Genomic DNA, 14,552 nt, shown 5'->3' with positions numbered 1-14,552 from the left:
ATTAGTAGAAGTAGGTAATAATTCAGTAATATTCCTTATAACTCCTAAGATCATAGGTGAAAAAAAATGACACATTGTTGGGCATGCTGTGATTCTTAGTATATGAACAAAAATCTGACCTAAAATAATATACAAACATACAAAATAATTTGTTTCATGAACAATGAGCATGAACAATAGTTATATAGCATTTGTTAATGTTAGTTAATATACTAAGTTAAAAACTTACTAATACATTATTAAAATTTAAAGTTCTGTCTGTTAAAATTAATGAATGTACTGTGAATTAACATGAACATGAACACTTTTATTAACTAACATTAAAAAAGATTAATAAATGCTGTAAAAATACATTGTTCATTGTTAGTTCTTGTCTAGTAATGTGGAGGACTGGAGATAAATTACCCTTTTGAAACAACACCCAAAGATGTCATTTTTCTTTCTTTTTTTTTCTAATTTTTCCTTGACAAAGAAAAACACAATTGTATTGCTTCTTTTTATGTCAAATAAACTTGAATTAAAACTCAGCTGAGGACAGATATTTTTAAGAAGCATTTTTAACCCTAAGGGGACAGCATCTAATAAAATAAAGACTTGGATTTATACAAAATATGCTTATTATTCCAGATCTGCCAGAAACAACTGTTTGATAGATAAAACCATTGAACGTGACAGATGACAGATATCATATACCTCTGCTTTTTAGAAAGATTAAATTCATAGAAACTAGTGATATGAAATGCAAAATAATAAAGAAATGATAACATTTTGGTTAGCAACTAACATGTTTGTTAATTTTATTACATCCTGTTACTGCTTTTTATACTATGGTTTGCTTTTTCTGTTTTATTTCTCTGCCCTCTGCTTTCATCTCTGTCCATCAGTGACTTCTTCCTCTTCTCCTGTTGAAGCTATTTCTTTTTCTTTTCTGCCTTTATTTTCATCACTACTACAATTGTGTTTTCTCCTTTTGCTCCCAAAGGATTGCTCTTTTTACTTTTGTATCTTTATTTTTCAACACTCCCGCAGTAGTGATCTCTTCCTCAGCTGCCACATGGAGTGCTCTGCCTTTTTCCTCTTCTATTTTTATTTTCTACACTACCTCAGCAGTAATCTCTTCCTCAGAAAAGGCCAATAGGAACTGGCAAGTGAAGTCCGGATATAAAAGAGACCCGGTGTGCATCACTTACTTCACTACCTTGCAACCATCCAATGCCCAGGGAGTGTGACGTCAGGTCTCCCTTCATTTTAGGAAACTTACTGTTACAATGGAAAAAGCTTACTTCAGTTGTGGATAGCCATTTCTATTACTTAATTTCAAGTCAGATTATATCTTAGATTTATGCTGGGAAGCATTCACCTACTCTAGAGAGAATGGAATACTACAGAGACCACATCCTACTCGAAGGGGAGGTTAGCATGTGAAAAACACCTATATGGACTTACCAATAGAAAGTACTACACAGGGAAATAGTCTCTGTGGAGTTCTCCACCTACTTGAGGGGAGAGGCTACCAACCACAGTGTCTGGTGACTAAGAGTAGCTTGGTCCAGGAGAAGACACAGGGTCAACACATATGGAGCACTTTAACTCAAATGCAAGGGCTCACCTGAAAAGGGTATATCACAGGTAGAGTGATAGGGTTGTGATTGGCTGAATGCCTCAAGCGTGTGAGTGATAGCGTGTGACGGAAATGTTACGGCTCTTAACATATTGTGATGCCTTGTCCGGCCGGAGTGATGAGACATAAACAAAAAACCCATTATAAACGTGATATAAACATGATTTCTAGTCGTGTTTTCTTTTGGAAGGCAAAAATAAAGTAGTTTCACTTTCTCAACGAAACAGTGTCACACACCGCGGCCTTGAGTGAGCAGAGGCCGGAGGCCTAGAGTGAGCCACGGCCAGCTTGACTGAGCAGAGGCAGGCAGCTTGAGAATGGTGCAGCAGGCGGATTCTACGAAGGAGCGTACCTTGGTCTTGCAGCAACCACATGTGACGACCCCAGGCTGGACTCCAGTTCGTCCATGGTGAAAGCTGACACACCCATCCACAGTGCAAAGTTGATGTATTTTCTCAGCGACCAGCACGGATCAGCCCCAGGCATGACGAAGCAGATATCATCCTCTTTTGGAAGGACAAACAAGGTAGTTTCACATACACAGTGAAACACACAGCGTCTATATGACATGGCGGTGGCGGCAACAACAATGCTAGTCAAGAGTCAAGAGGCATTTATTTTATCTCTTGCATAGTTAACACTGGGGAAAACTGGGCATTGAAATGCTTGTGACGAGGCTCAGACATACAGTGACAATAACAGGACATAAACAGACATAGACGTACGTGGAGGGCACTGAGAGAATTGTTAAGAATTATAAGTAGTCCTGAGGTACTGATATAAGAATATTGGGGTAGAGCAGTGTCCAAAATGTCACTGTAGAGTGTCGCAGAGCTACATAAAAGAAAATTAAGAGTGGCAGTGCAGGTGCAATAAATAAACTTAAGAGCAGCACATATTTCGATTTTGTATTTCCGAGTATAGCAATGTCCAAAATGTCATTGTAGGGTGTCACAGAGCACATGAAGGAATATTAAAAAGTGGCAGTGCAAGTACAATAAAAGTTAGACTTAAGATCAGCATGTATTCTGGTTTTAGATGGAGGATAGCTGGTTGTTAAGCAGTCTGATGGCTTGAAGATAGAAGATGTTCTTCCGGTTTTAGATGAAGGATAGTTGGCTGTTAAGCAGTCTGATGGCTTGAAGATAAAAGCTGTTCTTCAGTCTGGTTGTTTGTGATCGGATGGATCGTAAGCGTCTGCCAGTTGTCCAAGCAAGAGGTCAGAGTGGAACAAAAAGTGTCCGTAGCACTGTTCGTGTCCGGGCTGAAAACTGCGAGAGTGAAGGAAGTGAGGATGCAAACCACAGAGGATAGGCGAGATGGAGAGAGTGAGCGTAAGTTCCGTCGAAAGGTGACCCGCGTTGGAGCGTGTGCCGCTTCAGGAGTAAGTGCTAGATTAGCAGTAATGAGGAAGTGGTCTGAGGTGTGCAGTGGAGTAACTAAAGTGTTGTCCACTGAGCAACAGCGCGTGTAGATGAGATCCAGTTGAGGCGTGACTAGCTGACTTCAATCACAGGTAACAAGCAAGAGCTTGTAACACTCCAAAGAGAAAGGAAAATTTGAAATCAGAGAAAAAAAAAAATAAAAAAAAAAAAAACTCTAACAAAGATAATTACATTCAATACCAGAGAAAAAAAAAAAACTCTTTCATTATAATCATAATCTGTAAAGATGCACTTCTCTCTAAAGGCACGTCTAATGAGGAGATGGCGAGTCAGGATCGGCAACTTCATCCTGGAATAGTTTGAGCTCCATCATGTTATTTCTTTATCGTCTATTTTTTATTATTAAAATCTATTTTATACACCATCATTTTCGTTTCTATAACGTGTGAATATATCCTCTATCGTATTCTACAACAAAAACAATCAGAGCGCCTTGTTATCACTAGTTTTATTTTGATTTCTAGTACTAGTAGCTAATAGCCCATTAGCATCGCCAGTGTAGTTGTCGCTAAACCGGCGTGCATTGCTAATACTCTATTCACACACATTACCATTGCTTTACTCACTGTTACTTGCTTTAATGGCGGATGTATGTCTACCTTTGAGTGCAGGTGACGACACGTTCGAGCTGCATTTGGTGGCAGATTCAGGTCCTGGAGCAGAGGCAGGCCCAGCTGAGAGAGCGGAGAGCCATGCTGGAAACCTCCCGGGCTGACGCTCACAAGTCCAGGGTAAGTATGCAGTGCGCTACTAACCCGTGTGTTTCTCTGCACAGGCCCGGTGCACCCAGGACACAATCTGCCCAGATGTCTTTCTGTCCTTGTAAAGAACAGAAAATGCTCTTTGTTAATAATTGGAATCTTTTCGGGGAGCGTCCTAGGCTTTTTCGCGCTGATGGCCTGCACCCCAGCAGAGTTGGAGCGGAACTCCTCTCAAACAACATCCCCAGGACTCTACACTCCATGTGACTAGTAAGCCAATTCTCAAATTACTGCAATGATGGCTCTTGTTCTACCCGCTTAAATGTTAGAAGTATTGGGCTGTCCAATCTATTAAGACTGTGTCTGTTCCCTGAATAGTGAGGTCAAAATATAAATTTAATGTAGGATCTAGAAAAAATCTTACCGTGATTAAACCAGAAAAACGTAAAATAAATGAACAAAAACAATTTCTAAAGTTTGGGCTCATAAACATTAGATCACTCACACCCAAAGCAGTTATTGTAAATGAGATGATCACAGAAAATAGTTTTGATGTACTCTGCTTGACTGAAACCTGGCTAAAACCAAATTATTATATTTACTTTAAATGAGTCTACTCCACCAAACTACTGTTATAAGCATGAGCCCTGTCAGACTGGTCGTGGGGGAGGTGTTGCAACAGTACAGGTGCTGGTCATATAATTAGAATATCATCAAAAAGTTGATTTATGTCACTAATTCCATTCAAAAAGTAAAACTTGTATATTATATTCATTCATTACACAGAGACTGATATATTTCAAATGTTTATTTCTTTTAATTTTGATGTTTATAACTGACAACTAAGGAAAATCCCAAAATCAGTATCTCAGAAAATTAGAATGTTGTGAAAAGGTTCATATTGAAGACACCTGGTGCCACACTCTAATCAGCTAATTAACTTAAAACACCTGCAAAGCCTTTAAATGGTCTCTCAGTCTAGTTCTGTAGGCTACACAGTCATGAAGAAGACTGCTGACTTGACAGTTGTCCAAAAGACGACCATTGACACCTTGCACAAGGAGGGCAAGACACAAAAGGTCATTGCAAAAGAGCCTGGCTGTTCACAGAGCTCTGTGTCCAAGCACATTAATAGAGAGGCGAAGGGAAGGAAAAGATGTGGTAGAAAAAAAGTGTACAAGCAATAGGGATAACCGCACCCTGGAGAGGATTGTGAAACAAACCCATTCAAACATGTGGGGGAGATTCACAAAGAGTGGACTGCAGCTGGAGTCAGTGCTTCAAGAACCACTACACACAGACGTATGCAAGACATGGGTTTCAGCTGTCGGATTCCTTGTGTCAAGCCACTCTTGAACAACCGACAGCGTCTGAAGCGTCTTGCTTCAAAAAGGACTGGACTGCTGCTGAGTGGTCCAAAGTTATTTTCTCTGATAAAAGTAAATTGGATATCAGGGTCCTAGAGTCTGGAGGAAGAGAGGAGAGGCACACAATCCATGTTGCTTGAGGTCCAGTGTAAAGTTTCCACAGTCAGTGATGGTTTGGTGTGCCATGTCATCTGCTGGTGTTGGTCCACTGTGTTTTCTGAGGTCCAAGGTCAACGCAGCCGTATACCAGGAAGTTTTAGAGCACTTCAAGCCGACTGCTGCTGACCAACTTTATGGAGATGCAGATTTCATTTTCCAACAGGACTTGGCACCTGCACACAGTGCCAAAGCTACCAGTACCTGGTTTAAGGACCATGGTATCCCTGTTCTTAATTGGCCAGCAAACTCGTCTGACCTTAACCCCATAAGAAAATCTATGGGATACTAGGAAGAGGAAGATAAAATATGCCAGACCCAAGAATGCAGAAGAGCTGAAGGCCACTATCAGAGCAACCTGGGCTCTCATAACACCTGAGCAGTGCCACAGACTGATCGACTCCATGCCACGCTGCATTGCTGCAATAATTCAGGCAAAATGAGCCCCAACTACGTATTGAGTGCTGTACATGCTCATACTTTTCATTTTTGTACTTTTTAGTTGGCCAAGATTTCAAAAAATCATTTCTTTGTATTGGTCTTAAGTTATATTCTAATTTTCTGAGATACTGAATTGGGAATTTTCCTTAGTTGTCAGTTATAATCGTCAAAATTAAAAGAAATAAACATTTGAAATATATCAGTCTGTGTGTAATGAATGAATATAATGTACAAGTTAAAAAATTTCTGAATGGAATTAGTGAAATAAATCAACTTTTTGATGATATTCTAATTATATGACCAGCACCTGTATATAGTGATATTCTCAATGTTACCCAGAAAACAGGGTACAGGTTTAAATCATTTGAAAATACTTTTGCTTTATGTTACACTGTCATATATGCAAAATAAATCTATCGTATCTTTTGCTCTGGCTACTGTGTATAGACCAGCAGGGCCATATACAGAATTTCTAAAAGAATTTGGAGATTTCCTCTCAAACCTGTTGGTTACCGCTGATAAAGCGCTAATTTTCGGAGATTTTAACATTCACGTTGATAATACAAATGATGCATTAGGACTTGCGTTTACTGACTTATTGAACTGTTTTGGAGTAAAGCAAAATATCACCAGGCCCACTCATCGTTTTAATCATACGCTAGATTTAATTATATCACATGGAATCGATCTTACTGATATAGATATTGTACCTCAAAGTGATGATGTCACTGACCATTTCCTTGTATCGTGCATTCTGCGTATTGATGATAATAACTATATGGCTTCGCGTTAATGTCCGGGCAGAACTATTGTTCCAGCCACCAAAGACAGATTCGCAAATAACCTGCCTGATTTATCTCAACTGCTCTGTGTACCCATAAATACACATGAACTAGACGAAATGACTGGCAACATGGGCACTATCTTCTCTTATACTGTTGCCCCGATCAAATTGAAAAAGGTTAGAGAAAAATGTACTGTGGCATGGTACAACAGTAATACCCACTCTCCCAAGAAAGAAACTCGTAGTCTTGAGCGCAAATGGAGAAAAACTAACTTGGAAGTTTTTAGAATTGCGTGGAAAAACAGTATGTCCAGCTATAGACAGGCTCTAAAAACTGCCAGGCCCGAGCATATCCACAAACTCAGAAAATAACCAAAACAATCCAAGGTTTTTATTTAGCACAGTGGCTAGATTAACAAATATCCAAACGCCACCCGATCTAAATATTCCCTCACAGTTAAATAGTAATGACTTTGTGAATATTTTCACTGATAAAATAGATAACATCAGAAATACAATAACAAATGTAGATTCTACAGCGTCTAATACTTTAGTTTTATCCATCGCACCCAAAGATAAACTGCAGTGCTTTACAACTATAGGACAGGAAGAGCTAAATAAACTTATCACTGCATCTAAACCAACAACATGTTTATTAGATCCTGTACCCACTAAATTACTTCAAGAGTTGTTACCTGTAGCTGAAGAACCGCTTCTCAATATTATTAACGCGTCGTTATCTTTAGGTCATGTCCCAAAACCATTCAAGCTGGCGGTTATTAAGCCTCTTATCAAAAAACCACAACTAGATCCTAGTGAACTGGAAAATTACAGACCCATTTCAAATCTTCCATTTATGTTTAAAATTTTAGAAAAAGTTGTGTCTGCTCAATTGTGCTCCTTCCTGCATAAAAAAATTATCTCTATTAAGAATTTCAGTCGGGTTTCAGGCTCCATCATAGCACAGAAACTGCACTTGTTAAAATTACAAATGACTTGCTTCTTGCATCAGACCAAGGCTGCATCTCATTGCTAGTTTTCCTTGATCTTAGTGCTGCGTTCGACACCATAGATCACGACATACTCCTAGATCAATTACAAAACTATACAGGTATTCAAGGGCAGGCTTTAAGATGGTTTAGATCTTACCTGTCCGATCGCTACCACTTTGTTTATCTAAATGTGGAGTCATCTCATTTATCACCAGTAAAATATTGAGTGCCACAAGGATCTGTCCTAGGTCCTCTGCTATTTTTAATACACATGTTGCCCCTTGGTAATATCATTAGAAAATACGGGATTAGTTTCCACTGTTATGCTGATGATACTCAACTATATATCTCAACGAGACCAGATGAAACTTCTAAATTATCTAAGCTAACAGAGTGTGTTAAAAATTTAAAAGATTGGATGACCAATAATTTTTCTCCTATTAAATTCAGATAAGACAGAGATATTACTTATTGGACCAAAAAACATTACACAGAATCTCATAGATTACAATTTGCAATTAGACGGATGTACTGTTACTTCCTCTACTGTCAAAAATCTGGGTGTTATATTAGACAGTAACTTGTCTTTTGAAAACCATGAAAGTGAAAGTCGTGACATTTGTCAGGTATGTAACCCATACTCGAAATTGGTGCTCTGCATTTAACCCATCCAAGTGCACACACACAGCAGTGAGAAGTGAACACACCGTGAACACACACCCGGAGCAGTGGGCAGCTATATCCAGCACCCGGGGAGCAACTGGGGGTTCAGTGCCTTGCTCAAGAGCACTTCAGCCATGGGTATTGAGGGAGGAAGAGAGCGCTGTTCATTCACTCCCTCCCACCTACAACTCCTGCCAGCACCGAGACTCGAACCTGCGACCTTCTGGTTACAAGTCCAAATCTCTAACTATTAGGCCACAGCTGCCCCATATATTTCCCATGTTACAAAAACAGCATTCTTCCATCTTAGAAACACTGCCAAGCTGCGAAACATGTTACCTGTTTCTGATGCAAAAAAAGCTAGTTCATGCATTCATGACCTCTAGACTGGACTATTGTAATGCACTGCTAGCTGGTTGTCCTGCATCTTCAATAAACAAGCTACAGATAGTCCAAAATGCAGAGGTTAGAGTCCTTACCAGGTCAAGAAAATATGATCATATTACCCCAGTTTTACAGTCTCTGCACTGGCTACCTATTAATTTCCGTATCAGTTACAAAATATTATTACTTACTTATAAGGCCCTTAATGGTTTAGCTCCTGCGTACCTAACTAGTCTTCTACCACGCTACAATCCATCACGCTCCCTAAGGTCACAAAACGCTGGACTTTTGATAGTACCTAGGATAGCAAAGTCCACTAAAGGAGGTAGAGCTTTTTCGCATTTGGCTCCCAAACTCTTGAATAGCTTTCCTGATAATGTTCGGGGTTCAGACAAACTTTCTCTGTTTAAATCTAGATTAAAAACACACCTCTTTGGCCAAGCATTCAAATAATGCATCTCATAATTTTGGACTGCAGTTATATCTAATCAAATGTGCATTATTATTCTTTAGCTTGGGTTAAACTAATTAATTTTACTTGGCTGGAACAGCAGCTATGCTAATTATGTCTCTATTTGTTTTTCTGTTTTGCCACGGGATTTACATCCCATGGTAACTAGGATTTACACAAGCTCCAGTACCTCAGATGATGCAAAACCATAAATAAAAAACAGAACCTCAGAGGACCTCAGATGATGCTAACCCAGAGATAACATACAGAACTACCACATTTTGCTATAAGTTTGATTGCATAATTGCTGTTAATAGTGTTAAACGTCTGTTTAAGTCTTTTATTGATTTTTCCGAACATTTCTGCCGTATGCACATAAACTGACAGTCATCACTGATAAGCTACTACTAAATATTGTAGAAACTTAATTTTCTGTAAAGTTGCTTTGCAATGATTTGTATCGTAAAAAGCGCTTTACAAATAAACTTGAATTTAATTTAATTTAATTCTTGCAACACCAACTCAGAAAACACTAGTTAATATTAAATAATTCAAATATCTCCTTACTGTTTCCCCCGACACATTTATGGTAATAACTTTTGCCTATGCTTTGCGGCAAGCTTAAGCCTATTGCATGCATTTCCGTCGAGCTGCTCTTGACAGTTACCCATACATGCTGCTGCTGCGGGACAATAAACACCGTCGAGCTGCTCTTGACAGTTACGGTAGCTAGGTCTCATGTTGTTGCCACAAGTGCGGCAATTTTTTTCATCACTAATTGATGGATGTCTAAAATATAAAAATAATGAGACTAGCACATTAACATATGGCGCTTTTCCACTGCATGGTAAAAAAAATCAGGGCCCGTTGGGCTGGAATGCAAGACTCTAGCACATTAACATATGGCGCTTTTCCACTGCATGATAGAGACACGCACACAGATTTAGCACTCATTCTAGGCTTCTTTACTAGCACATTGTGCATTTTGATCACAGTATATCGATGGAACAAACCAACTATACAAACTGTGTGGGGGAAACCTAAAATGAACCATTCACTACAAATACTACAAGCAGGGCGTCACTGAAAATGACTGTGCACATTTGTTTACAGAATGCTATTGTCACTGCTGCAAATTCTCATATATACAAATAATTATTTGAAAAATATAATTTCCCAGCAGCCAGTAGGCCCCTCTCAAGTGTAGGCCCCTGGGCTTCAGCCCTTTAAAGCCTGTGCATTAATGCACCCCTGGGTACACTGAATGTGTGAACATGTGTTCAGTTTTATGTAAACCCATGAATTAACTCATGAAAGAGAGATGAATTGAGTGTTTCAATAAAGCTATTACATATTATATTTTTTTATATGTATCAATATATAGCAATACATGGACTATGCATATATTGCAGTATTTGAAAAAATATAAGCACTAGTTTCCTATATGTGGAAATGTGCTGTTTAATATTTAGTATTATATTTTCTAGTAAATTCCTATATATTTTTTGTTTTGTAAGGGTAGTAGGGACATTTATCAAATAAAATCTCAGAATAGTACTTTAATAATTCATACTAAGGAAATTAGTAACAGTTTTGTTACATTTTATAAGCATCTCTATTCTTTTAGTTGTCCTGAGTTTAAAGTAACAGGCAGGCAGTTTCTTGATGTTGTAGATTTCCAAAACTTAATGACTCTTACTTGAAATTTTAGAGGCAATTAATTCTTTCCCTAATGGAAAAGCTGCAGGCCCTGATGGGTTTAGTGCAGAATTTATAAAGCTAATGCTAACTCAGTTGCTTCCTTGCTGATCAGAATGGTGAATCTATTAACTGATAAGAGATTATTTCCTGATTCTTTGAATGAGGCTTTTGTAGGTCCTTTGAAGAAGAAACATAGTGATGCAACAGAGCCCAATATAGTAACAGAGTAATAAGTCTTCTTAACTGTGATCAAAAAGTGATCATTCTGATTAAACTGGCTTTGTCTCTGGGAGATTTTTTATTTATTTATTTTTTTAATCTGCATCACCTGCTAAATGTTTTGTATAGAGTAGGGGCTCAAAAGCAGATGTTCTTTCTCTAGATCCCGAAAAGGCCTTTGAATGAACTAAATGGTTGAACATGTTTTCTGTGTTGAATCGATTTAGCTTTGTTGTGAAATTCAATCTACTGATAAATTTGCTTTATTCTTATACTAAGTTTGCATTACTTAATCTTTCAGATAGGTCTGCTTTATTCCCTCTTCAACATGGTACAAGGCCCTTTGTTATTTGATTTAGCTTTAGAACCCCATTTATCATCGGCAATCCCCCTGATGACCCCTTTTGCAATCATCCTGATTTTAGAGGTATATATTTTTTATACACAAAAACTATACTTCTGTAGATGTGTGGTCCTCCTTCTGCCTTGTTGCCTTTAATGGAATCACTTGAGGTTTTTGGCTCTTTCTCTGGCTATTCTGTGAACTGGGAGAAGAGTGTATTCATTCCCTTGGGTGGAGGACTGGATGTCCTGTTTCCTAGTTCATTATTGTTCAGAATCAAAGAAAATCAATTTTACCTACAGTCATGGTCAAAAGATTTGGCAGTGACATATTTTTTTTGTGTTTTGCAAAGTTTGCTGCTTCAGTATTTGTAGATTATTTTTCCACATGTTTCTATGGTATACTGAAAACAATGGGAATCATATCATAAATTTCACAGGCTTTCATTGGCAAAAAATAAATATGAGTCAATATTCACAGTGTTCTTCATAACCTTTGCAATTCGCTCTGGCATGCTGGATATTAGCTTCTGGGCCTGAATGACTGAAGGCGATCCATTCTTGCCTTATTAGTTCTTGGAGTTGATCACAATTTGTGGGCTTCTGCTTGTCCACAGGTTCTCTATGGGATTGAGATCCGGGGATGTGTAATGTAATGATCTTCGAGTCACTTCTTTATCACTCTTGCTTTGTGACATGATGCTCCATCATGCTGGAAAATGCACTGATCATCACCAAACTGCTCATGGATCGTTGGAAGAAGTCGCTCTTGCAGGAAGTTTTGATACGATTCTTTATTCATGCCATAGCCATTGCTAACAAGAACACAATGACTGGAAGCACGTCTTCCTCCTTTTATAGCAATCAGTCTGCTATTACAACCTATTTAGTATGATAGTGATTTCACCTGACTAGTACTCATTCACACTTCCCCATATGCTGCTGATATGATTAGTCAATTAATGTTATCTGGTCATTTTGTGTCAGGATAAAAAAAAATGTGATTTTCTTTTTCTTTTTCTTTTTTTGTGAAAAGTTCCTTTTTTGGCCAATGAAGCTTTAAACAATTATTTAAAATGCATCTGATCACTCTACACAATAATCTAGAAACAATGTGAATGAACACCACAACAGTTATGTCACTGCCAAAACTTTTGGCCATGACTGTGTTAAGGTTTAGTCATTCCTGAAAATTCAAAACATACACTGAACAAAATTATAAACGCAACACTTCTGTTTTTGCCCCCATTTATCATGAGCTGAACTCAAAGATCTAAGACTTTTTCTATGTACACAAAAGGCCTATTTCTCTCAAATATTGTTCACAAATCTGTCTAAATCTGTGTTAGTGAGCACTTCTCCTTTGCCGAGAGAATACATCCACCTCACAGGTGATACACATTTTCAGTCTGGATTTCACTGAAGCCATTAAGAAGCTAAAATTATCTATTGAAAAGTGGAGAGTTGTTCTGTTGTCTTGAATCGGTTGAGTTAGTGTTATCAAAATAACACGGGTCTCCAGCATGGGAGGCTGACGCACTAACAAGGAGGCTAAATGACTGCAGCCACTAGCGTCAGTCGCTAGTGCATCTCTTGAGATCAGGGGAGTGAGGTTTCACCTGCACAGCACCTACTTGCTGGCCTCCGTTACACAAGATTTATTTATTTATCTTTGTTGTGCTCAGACAATTCCATTAGAATTTCAAATCAAATGAGGGCTGCTAAGAATATTGCATGTCCTTCAGTGAACCTGCCCAATTGTGGCAATCATACATTTCTGACTGACCAGTCAGATAAGGTATTTTCACTGTGGAGATGCAAAGGGCTGACCTCAGTAAAAGATTTATATACAGATGGTAAATTTGCCACTTTTGACCACTTGCAAAACACCTTTCCCAATCTCATTTTTTTTTTTTTTTTTTTTTCTGATACTTCTGATACATAAAACATTCTTTTCAGGATTTACCTCAGGACCATTGTATGTATAACCTTTTGAGTCAACCACCTATGGCCAAACATTTGGTGACATGGTTTGTTTTGCAGTGTCTTCAGATTATCAGAATATCTTAAAGTAGCATGACATCGGAAAATGACATCAGAGTCAGTATCTCGAGGGAGATTTGCAAAGAGGAATTGAAGAGAATTCATATCTACTCAATTAATGCAATATTACTTATAAACTTATACAGTTTAAAGTGTTACTTGGGTAACATTATATTCATAAACTCAACAGAATTTACCCTTCAGTTTGCCCTTTATGTGACAGATGTAAGAGTTCTGGTTTTAACCTAGGTATCTAGATTTTGGATGAACATATTTCTGTGAATACAACAACAACAACAACAACAACAACAATAATAATAATAATAATAAAATAACAGGCTTTTGTGTCTTATCAACAGGGTTGATAAATACAATTTTATCCCGAAAGGGAAATATTTATAAATAACTATGATCAATACAAATAGGTCTTAGCTGTCAGACCAACAAGTCACTGATTTGAGGGATTCTTAGGTCTCAGCTAGTGAATGTTTGGTGAGAACGTAAATAGACCATAGTAGGATATTACTCTCTTGGCTAGATAAAATCCTAATATCCAAACATGTTTGGAGTTAAGGATAATATCCTAATATCCAAATTTTCTAGTGCCAAATTTTCCATTTTAAGAACTTTCTGCTATGTTGGGTGTTATGTTTGCAGTGAGGGTAGCAGTGGAGTGGCCTGGGATGGAGTCAAATTCCAGGCCTGAATTATTGTCTTAGGACCAGCTTTACTAAACAGGGCAAATTAGCACGAGAGCGCAGTTCCAAAACAGCGCAGATGGGTGTGGAAATTTCTGAAGGTGATTAACTGGCAATATGCAAATTAAAGAACACAGACGCAACATCTCATTTACATATCGACCACTGCATCATACCAAGCACAGCGCAAATTAGCATAGTTGCAAATAATAAATTACAAATAACATGGTTTAGCAAACAATATATTTGGATAATGTGTTCTTCTGGCATTCCAAATAAATTAATATTGAAAAAATCCTCCCCCTTCTACCACGCCTCTTGCTGTGTTCAGGTCCTCCTCAGACTTTCGTGCCACATGGCAAATCAAACGATTTTGTGTTCAAGTCTTTTTGTTGGTGTCACTGGTGTTGTCAGACCAGAATCACAGAATTATAGTAATAAAAAAATAAAAAAAGCAGTTTGTGAAATGCAACATGCCACATGGCAAATCAAACGATTTTTCACCTATAGGTTCAAAAATGATAGGATTTTTTTTTTTCCGGAT

This window comes from Cyprinus carpio, chromosome A8, assembly GCF_018340385.1.
Source record: "Cyprinus carpio isolate SPL01 chromosome A8, ASM1834038v1, whole genome shotgun sequence".
Classification (NCBI taxonomy): Eukaryota; Metazoa; Chordata; class Actinopteri; order Cypriniformes; family Cyprinidae; genus Cyprinus; species Cyprinus carpio.
The sequence above is the reverse complement of the archived record's forward strand: the minus strand, read 5'-3'. Positions refer to the sequence as shown.